This window comes from Equus przewalskii, chromosome 1 (genome assembly GCF_037783145.1).
Source record: "Equus przewalskii isolate Varuska chromosome 1, EquPr2, whole genome shotgun sequence".
Taxonomy (NCBI): domain Eukaryota; kingdom Metazoa; phylum Chordata; class Mammalia; order Perissodactyla; family Equidae; genus Equus; species Equus przewalskii.
Genome location: NC_091831.1, coordinates 9019485 through 9028416, shown reverse-complemented (window position 1 = coordinate 9028416; position 8932 = coordinate 9019485).

Below are 8932 nucleotides of genomic sequence, written 5' to 3'. Positions count from 1 at the left end.
GAGTGTACCAGGAATGGCCAGTCTGAGGACATGCAGCCGACACACAGACAGGTGGCCTATCAGAGTCGGGTCAACGTGGGCCGAGGGTCGCTCCCACCCTGACTCCACCCCTCACCAGCTGTCAGCCTGGAGCAGGGACTGACTGCACCCTCCTAGCCTCAGTTTATGTATCTGCAAAGTGGGAGAATCCCATCCTGACCTAATAGAGGATTGTGGTGAGAATTATGCACATAACTGCTTAGCATAAAGCTTGGCACATAAGTGCTCAATAAAAGTTAGCTGCTGCTGCCGCTGTTTGTTGTTACTATCTTGTCCCACGGGAGCAAGGCACTTGCTCATTATTGCCTAGTAGAGGCAAGCACCCTTCATTCTTTCCTTGTCACCCCCCACACATGCTACCTCCCACTTTTGCACACGCTGTTGTCACTACCTGGGATGCTTTCCGGCCTTTGCTTTCCTGGTAAACTCCTGCTTACACTCTGAGGTCCAATTCTAACGCCTCTTCATGGGGAGCCCTCCCTCACTGCAGAGGGGGGAGGTCTGCTCTGACTGCCCCCCTGGGCTCCCACAGCACCCTGCACGGGGCTCCCACGACCCTCAGCACATTGTGTAGGCATGGCAGTGACTTCCCCACCACCCAGTGAGCTCCTCCAAGGAGAGAACGTCGGAAAGCAGTTGTCATCTCTCCTGCATGCAGAAGGTGCTCAGTAAATGCTGGCTGGATGGCTGCATGAAAAGAACTTGAGAGCAGGGTCCAAAGCCTGATTTCTCTCTGTGTCCCCTTCAGGGCCTATCCCAGTGCCTGGCACACAGTAGGTGCTCAATAAACAGTCACGCTTTGAAATTGACTTTCCAACTCCACAGTGCCCTGGACCCCATTTTGCTCCAGGTGGCCCCTCTTGGCCTTCTGGTGCAGCCTGAGTTCTGGGGCACCCGCCTATCCTGTCCCATCACCTTTATCATCACTCGATCCTCAGGTCCCTCCTTGACAGTGGGGAAGCCCTCCCAGGGATGGGTGCCCAATGTGAGGAAGAAGACCCCACTCAGGGAACGTCTTCCTGTGTCTCAGCGATGGAACCCCAGCCCTGGGGCAAGGAGACTTCACCACGTGCAGAGAGCATTCCCCAGTTGGCACAGCCACTTTAAATTTTACAACAGATCTCGTTCTCAAAGGAAGAAAAGCTGGAGCCAAACCAATTAATTTTTTAAACATCCCAGAGATCCAACTTAAACAAGATTTGCCAGGCATAGCAAGAGCCTGACAAAAATAGGATATTTTCTGGGGGAAGCTCTGGGCCTCTGGCATGGTTAGCCTGGTCAGGACCTGCGCCTCTCCCGTCGGTTCCCCCGGTCAAGCTCCGTGAGTTTACCCACCTCGGCTAAGACAGCTCTTAGCTCCCGCTTTGGAGAAAAAATAAATGAGACTTATGAAGCAAAGTAAAAATAGCATAACAACAATTAAAATCAATATGCAGTATTTTCTTTTTCAAAGGAAACCTTCCCAAGTATTAGTTACACAAATAAAACCCCTTTCATCTTTCAGGTCTCGGCTTAAATGTCACTTCCTCATAGAAGAGCCCTTCTGGAAAATTCTATTTCAAGTAGGACTTACTGTACGCCCCTCGTTTCCTGGCTCTGCATCCTCTTCATTTCCTTCATGGCACCCACCACACTGTGCCATTCTTTTCTGATTGCTCTGATGCTTGAGTAAGAGACAGGTGAGTTCAGTGGCTGAGAGAGTGGGCCCTGGGTCAGATACCCGGGCTCAGAGTATAACTCAGTCACTCACCAGCTGTCCTGGAGCAGGTCACCTCACCTCTCTGCCTCAGTGTCCTCATCTGGATAATAGAGATAGTAACAGTTCCCACCACACAGACCTTGGGAGTAAATGAGTTAATACATGTAACGTGCCTGGAACAAGGCCTTGCCATGGGAAGGGCCATCCCCACTGCTAGCTTCATATGTTTTGTTCACTAAGGTAGGACCACACCTCGCACAATTCCTGGCCGGGACAAGTGTTCAGTAAAGGCTGGCAGCAGCGCAGACCCACCCTGGCCTTAACCTGTGTTTCCTAACTCTCCCCACTTCTTGTATTCATGAGCCCCTTCCCTGGCCAAACCGAGCATTCCCCTCTTCTGCATTCACCCATCGAGCCCTCCCACCTCCCCACAGTGCCGTCCCCTCCATCGCCACTTCTTTCTAGTTGTGTCACGCCTCCTCCATCTCCCCGCCCCACTCACCCACCCACTGCACGCTCCTCCTTCCCAGTGAAGAAGCAGCCTGCCCTGCGAGAGGAAGCTGGAGTCCCTGTGACACACCCGGTGACCAGGCTCTGGGCCAGGCAGGGGTAGCTGTGCGGGGAAGTGACCCGAAGACAAGGACAGAGCGGGGCTCTGTGGCTCCCTCATTAGGCACTTGCATTCCAGATGCACTGTGCTCCTCAGGAGGCTGTTTCTAATGGGCGCCTGCAGTGACGTGGGCCTTTCAACAAAGGCGACGGGGAAATAAGAGAAAATAATGATGGACACACATTGGTAGCTGGGCTGTTTGTGGCCAGTGTCTCCAGACTGAAGGATGGTGTGACTTTAGTGATGAAGCTGTGGTTCCAGAGAGAGCGGTTGAGGGAGAGAGCATGGGACCAGAGCCATTTTGGCTCCACGGATGTCACTCTCTGTACCTCAGGCTTTCAGAGCCTCAGTTGCCCCATCTGCAAGTTAGGGGGTTGGGCAGGTGACCTGGAGGATCCTCCTCCCTCTTCAGCCCTTGACCTTCTAATGTACAGTGACCACACCCCAGGGCAGAGGATGCTGATGACCAAGAGATGGCCCAACCCAACACATCCAGTTCCAGACCTCCCTGTGGCCCCTGGCCCAACCTGCTTCAGGCCTGCCTTGCCCATCACACTCGCAGCTCCTCCTCTTCCCACCCCACAACCCCCTTCTCCGGCTCTGTGAACCCCAGTGTCAAATCCCACAATAAGCACATCACAGCCTCTCCTGCCCAGTGATTTCTCTCTTGTCACTGCCTCCCACCCCCAACCTCACCCCATTCCATCCTCCATCCTGCTTTGAGATTCCTCGCCCTGAACCGCAGCTTTCTCTGTTTCTGTTAGCGGACAAGCTCAAACCCTTGGGTGCTTCCCCGCCATCCAGAAGACAACATCCAAACCCCGGGGTCTGCATAAACTCCCCAAGCCCCGCCTCCCCAGGCTCTCCCCTACTCCTCACCCCACAAGTGACGTCCAGGGATGGAAATGAGGTCCCACCATCTGCATGCCTCCCCCCAACTCATGCTCACCCACATCCTACTGCCAGGAACAGCCTCGCCAACTTCAGGAAGCCTCCACTGCCAGTTCCTCCACCTGCTCCACTCTGGATTCCCGAGTCTCCGTGTTTCCTTCCAGAAGTCTCATCAGCAAGGTGAAGGAACACGTGCCAATCGAGCACTAATGCAGTGTAAGCCTTGACAGTTGTTTTTTTTTTTTCTTTGTAATGCAAGTGCCTGACTCAAGCTTTGATTGCCAAGGCATCCCCTTCAAGAGGGCTCTCTCCAATAAGCACGTCGCCAGCCCATGACTAGAGAAAGAGCCAGCCGCCTCCCCCACTGATGCTCCTTTGTTTCAGAGATCTTGGTTGGTTTCAACAACTGTCCATTTGGACCACTTGTTTTTTCTCTTCTCATGCTTTAAATTCCCACTCTTATGTTTTAAATTCACCAATAAAGAGTAAGCCCATGAAACCCTAGGCCCCCACCCTCGACCCCAATAAAAGCAGAACCCCAGACCTGTGCGTGTATGTGCGCTCTCTCTCTCTCCCCACGACCTCACTGTGTAGCCCTAGGTGTGCTGCGTGATTTCCAGGTCCTGTGAGAATAAACCTTTATCTTTTCAAAGTTTCCTGATGGTTATTGCTGAAGGGCAATCATAATAAGAACCTCAAGGGCTGGTCCAACCACAACATTGGTTATTGACAGGCTGAGATGAGCGCAAACAGGTAACCTCTTATTTAACCTCATGAGCCTCAGTTTTCTCATCTGTAAAATGGGACACTAATGCCTACCCAGCTCAGAAGAGATACAGAATAGAGAGGCTTCACAAACTGGAAACACCACACAAATGTCAGGCTGATGCTAAGCCAAGGCGTGCTTATTCCTCCTGCCTGCCCACGTCAGTGGATGTAACACCTCTTCCTCCAGACAGCTACGGGATCTCAGGGGGTCTGCCAGAGCACCACTCCCCAGACACCACTGCTGTAAATCATGTCAGCCTCACTCAGCTGTCTCTGAGCCTCTGGGCATGTGTGCATGATATTGAAATAAAGTTTAAATTAAATCCAGAAGCTGCAGCACTTCATAAAAATCACACTGCAAATTCTCTGCGTGGAATGCCAAACCAAAAATATAATAATAAATAAATACTACATTTGGCCCCACGGGCCCTGAATTCCCCCAAATTTGGCTCCACAAGACCTGAGGACCTTCCGAAGATAAAAAATGTATGCAGGAAACCATTCACACTTCCTCAAGATTCAAGCCATTCCTGTGCATTTTCTAGAAGGAGAGAGAGAAGCAGGGTCCCACCAAGGGCCAGAACAATGGAAAGCAGCCCCCTAATGATGCCGGTGGGAGTGATTCAGAAGGATGCTGGCGCTGCTTTCCATATGGCTGCCTCCCCTGCAGTGACCAGTCCTTGTCTTCTTCTACTGGCAACATTTCCAGCTGCCCAGCAGCTGCCTGATGGATGTCTGCTACCCATCTGGAGTTCACCTAAAGGATTTATGAGTTTCCGCCCCTACAAGTTCGGCGCAATGAACTTCACGCTGAGAGGCACCTGTGAGAGGCACCGGAAAGGAGTGTGTATGTTTCCTAAATAGCCCTATTTCCAGAAGGGGCCCCACTGGCACGGCCTGTGTACCGGAGGCTGGGCAGCACGGTGGGCCTACCTGTTCAAGCCGCCAAAACGATTTGCTAAAGCAATTAACATTCAGGCTGAAACTGAAGAAGGCAGTTCAAATCACAATGACTATTTTTAGAGTCCTCCTAATGGAAAACTCTTCTTTTCAAGCGACACAGCTTTCTGTAATTAGAACAGAGACCATTATTCAAGTCAGATCCTTTTTTTTCCCCTCAAATTTCTGTGCTTTATATGATGTTATCATGAAAATGCATTTACTTGGGACAGACAACACACAGAGTAAGCGGCATTGCCAGGGCAGGTGCAAGCAGGGTACCCACAGTACCCACACTGTCCTTGCCCCCCCGCCCTACACAGCAGAGAGAGGACAGCGTCACTACCACAAGACCCCCGCCCCCACCCCACAGCCACCCTGACCCTGCCAAGGATCACTGGGTGACATGGAGCCGTTCCTGTGCATTTTTCTCTTAGGAACCAGTCAAGGGTCCCTAAGAGAATGATTTTTTAAATGTTTCTTCTACTGTTCCCATCATAGAATCATAGATACTCCCCTATGGGTTCATTCGCACACTCAGAAATAGTTAGTGAGCGTCTGGACACACGACGTGCACAGGGGCATCCCGCCACCTCCATGGAGCGTGTGTTCTAGAGCGGGGAGCATCAACAAAACGTACACAGCCTTGGATAAATGCTTAAGAGAAGAGAAGAGACTGGAGAGAGGAAATGAGAGAAGAAAGGAAGGAGGGAGACAGAAGGGAGGGAGGAACGGGAGCCGTGAGAGAGAGAAAGGGAGGGAATCAATTTGAGATGATGTTGGCTGGAAGCTCTCTCTGAGGATGTCTCACCCAGGACCCCCAAGGATGAGAAGGAGCCGACCACATGCTCAGTCGAGGGACAAGCATTCCAGAGAGAATGCGAAGGAGGCAGCCAGTGACGAGCCCGCCCGAGGTGAGGAGCAGCTGGACACACTCAAGGGACAGTGAAGCCCATGAGGCTGGACCTCTGAGAGTGACGGGCAGATTGGCACAAGTAAATTGGGGCATCAGGCCAGAGCCAGGGCCAGCTGGGGTGTTAGACCAGCAGAGGTAATTTAGAATTTATGCCAAATTCGTTGGGTATCCATGAAAGACTTTAACCAGGGGAGGGACGTGACGAGGATCATTTTGGGAGGAGAAGGGATTTGAGTGTAAAGCATGGACACAGGGACATCAGCCTGGGGGTCACCTAACTGTTCATGTGCAGGACTCTGGTGGTGTGAGCTGAGAGCAAGCCATGGAGAAGAAAGGAAGGGACGGATTCAAGCCAGCTGTTGGGGGTTGAACCAGCAGCACTTGCTTTAGAAGCTGTAGATTCAGAAGGAAGGAGGAGGAAAGCATGTGGCTGGGGGCTTGAGCAGGGGCCCTTCTGATGGGGAAAGGCCAGAAAGTGAGAGGCGTTAAATTCCAAAGTTTGCAGCTTGAGCAGCAGCTATTACACCAGAGATGCTCCATAAGGCCAGGGGTAGGAACCATCCTGTTTGCAGAGGAGCTGGGTCACCTGCCAATTTTTCCCCTCTGGCACTCACTCAATCAGCAAACACTGGCTGAATACCTACCAAGGCCTGACCCTGGGCAGGCCTGGGGAAACTCAGTGTGATGACTCAGCCCGCAGCCTGAAAGGAGACAGATATGCAAATGAGGACTCCCTCAGGAGGAGGTCCTGGCCTCAATGGAGGGCTGGGGGAAGGGGACAGGAGCCAGGAGAGTGACCATCTGCCTGGGGAGCCAGGGACGGCTGCACAGGGACCAGGCAACCAAGAGGAGGTGACTGAGAGTTTAAACAGCCGTGAAATTACTGAATACAACGGGTGCCCAGGAACTTGCTGCTGTGATGGACACGGCCCATCTCCTGTTTTGGGTGCTGGTTATAGATTTGTTAGAACTCAGCAAACTGTATACTTAATATCTATTTCTCTATATGTAAGTGTCACTATATGTACATTATACCTTAATTTTTTTAAAGACTTTGTTTTCTTAAAGAAGTTTTAGGCTCACAGCAAAATTAAGAGGAAGGTACAAAGAGTTCCAATATACCCTCTGCCCCCACACATGCACAGCTCCCCCACCATCCACAGGCCCCACCAGAGTGGTACCCAATCGGTGAATCTACGTTGACACATCATCATCCAAAGGCCACAGTTTATCATCGGGTTCACTCTTGCTGTTATACATTCTACAGCTTTGGACAAATGTATAAATGACACGTATCCATCATTATAGTATCATTCAGAGGATGTGACTTTAATTTAAAAAAAAGATTTAAAACAGTAAACAGAAAAAAAGCCATGAAGTTCATTTTTAACTCTTGCTAGGTTTAAGTAAACATTTTATAATAACCTAGCATACTGACTTTACGTTTTAAGAGGCAATTCTGTTGTTCTGAAGCTGTGGTTTCAAGTACCTGTTGCACTTGGGCACATCCTGCATCAACCTCAGGCAAGGCGTGTCCCGCACAGGATGACTCGTGAAGCCGTCGCCGGAGAGCAGGATCTGTGCATTGCACGCATCATGGTGCACTTACCTTCCCTCCACCTTGAGGTTCTGCATCCAGGATAGTCTTCCTGGGTGTATCCCACCAGCCCACATCCCACCTGCAACAGGTCTTCTGGCCCTTGGCAAGGTCCTCCCACTTCCCAAAGTCAGCTTCTAAAAATTCAGACTGCAGTTCACACTAGGCTTAACTTTTTTTTAAGAACTTCTTTTGCCAAAGAACCAGATCTGTGTTGAATAAAGTAATTAACCGGCGCCATGCCCAGAAAGCAGCTATATAATTTACGTTCTGCACGGTTACGCGTGACAATTTGAAGCCTGGGCACCTGCCATTTCCTACCTTTCCCCAGCTGTTCATTTGGTTCTGAATGCCTTTGTCCAGGGCTGCTTGTATCTGATGATGCCTAATTGCTGGGGCATTCAAAGCCTCCAGAATATTGCTCTTTCCGTCACACATTACTAAATCTCTGTCGACACATTCCCTAATGCAGAGGTGGATGGTTGGTCTTTGATGTCTAAAGCACGACTCAAATGGAAAGCCAGAAAAAGCTCCCTATGGAACAGCTTCAACAAGTCATTCTGATTTCATTTAAAATAAGCCAAAGAAGGCAAGGCATGAGTGGATGACCACACCATGCCGCTCTCCCCGTTATGTCCTTTGACAAGGAAGGGGAGGATTTGGGGCTTCTGCAATGTCCAGGGGTGGTTCCACCCAGGAGGGCCATGGAGAGGTCACCCCGCCACAATCTCACATACCAAGATTTAGTCCCTCCACGATGATGGTCTGGAGCTCTTCATGCAGAAATAAAGATGACTCCAAGAGACGTGTCCCCAGCTTCCACGTCTCAGGCCTGCTAGGGTTGCAGCGACCTGCCTGCCCTCTGCAGGTGCAGCCCCAGGCAGCCCCCGAGCCCACACAGCCAGGGCAAGGAGCAGGGGCAGAGTCAGTCCCATCAGAAGATAGGATCACCACAGGCCCACTGCTGCAGCTAGGCCTGGAATGTCTGGGTGAACCTCTGATAGCCATGTCCCTTCTGAGCTGACCCCATTGTCTTGGCCAACTCCCACAACTGGGCCCCTGCCTACCCGCCTCGTTCCCCACTCAGCCCTCTGCTCTCTCATCCATTTCAGACAGGTGCCCTGCTCTAACGCCAGAGCACTGTGCCAGGCTCTGCCCTGGAGCACCTGGCACGGCTCTTTGACTCTTTCTCCCTCTGTGCATCCACGGCCTTAGGTGTGGGGCTCTTCTTCAGGAAATGACCAAGACCACTCGCTCTACCCCAATAGAGCCCATCACTGTTGTATCAGCACTAAGCAAATCTGAAATCACTCCTCACCCCCAAGGTCCTGGAGACCACCCCACTGGCCCCTGCCCCACCTCAGGACCAGGCCCGCAGGCAGGGGAACCCACAGGATGCCAGCTTTCACCTCCTCAGCAGCCATCCCGATAGTGCCCACCCAGAAACAAGCACCAGTTTGGCTCAGAATAGTC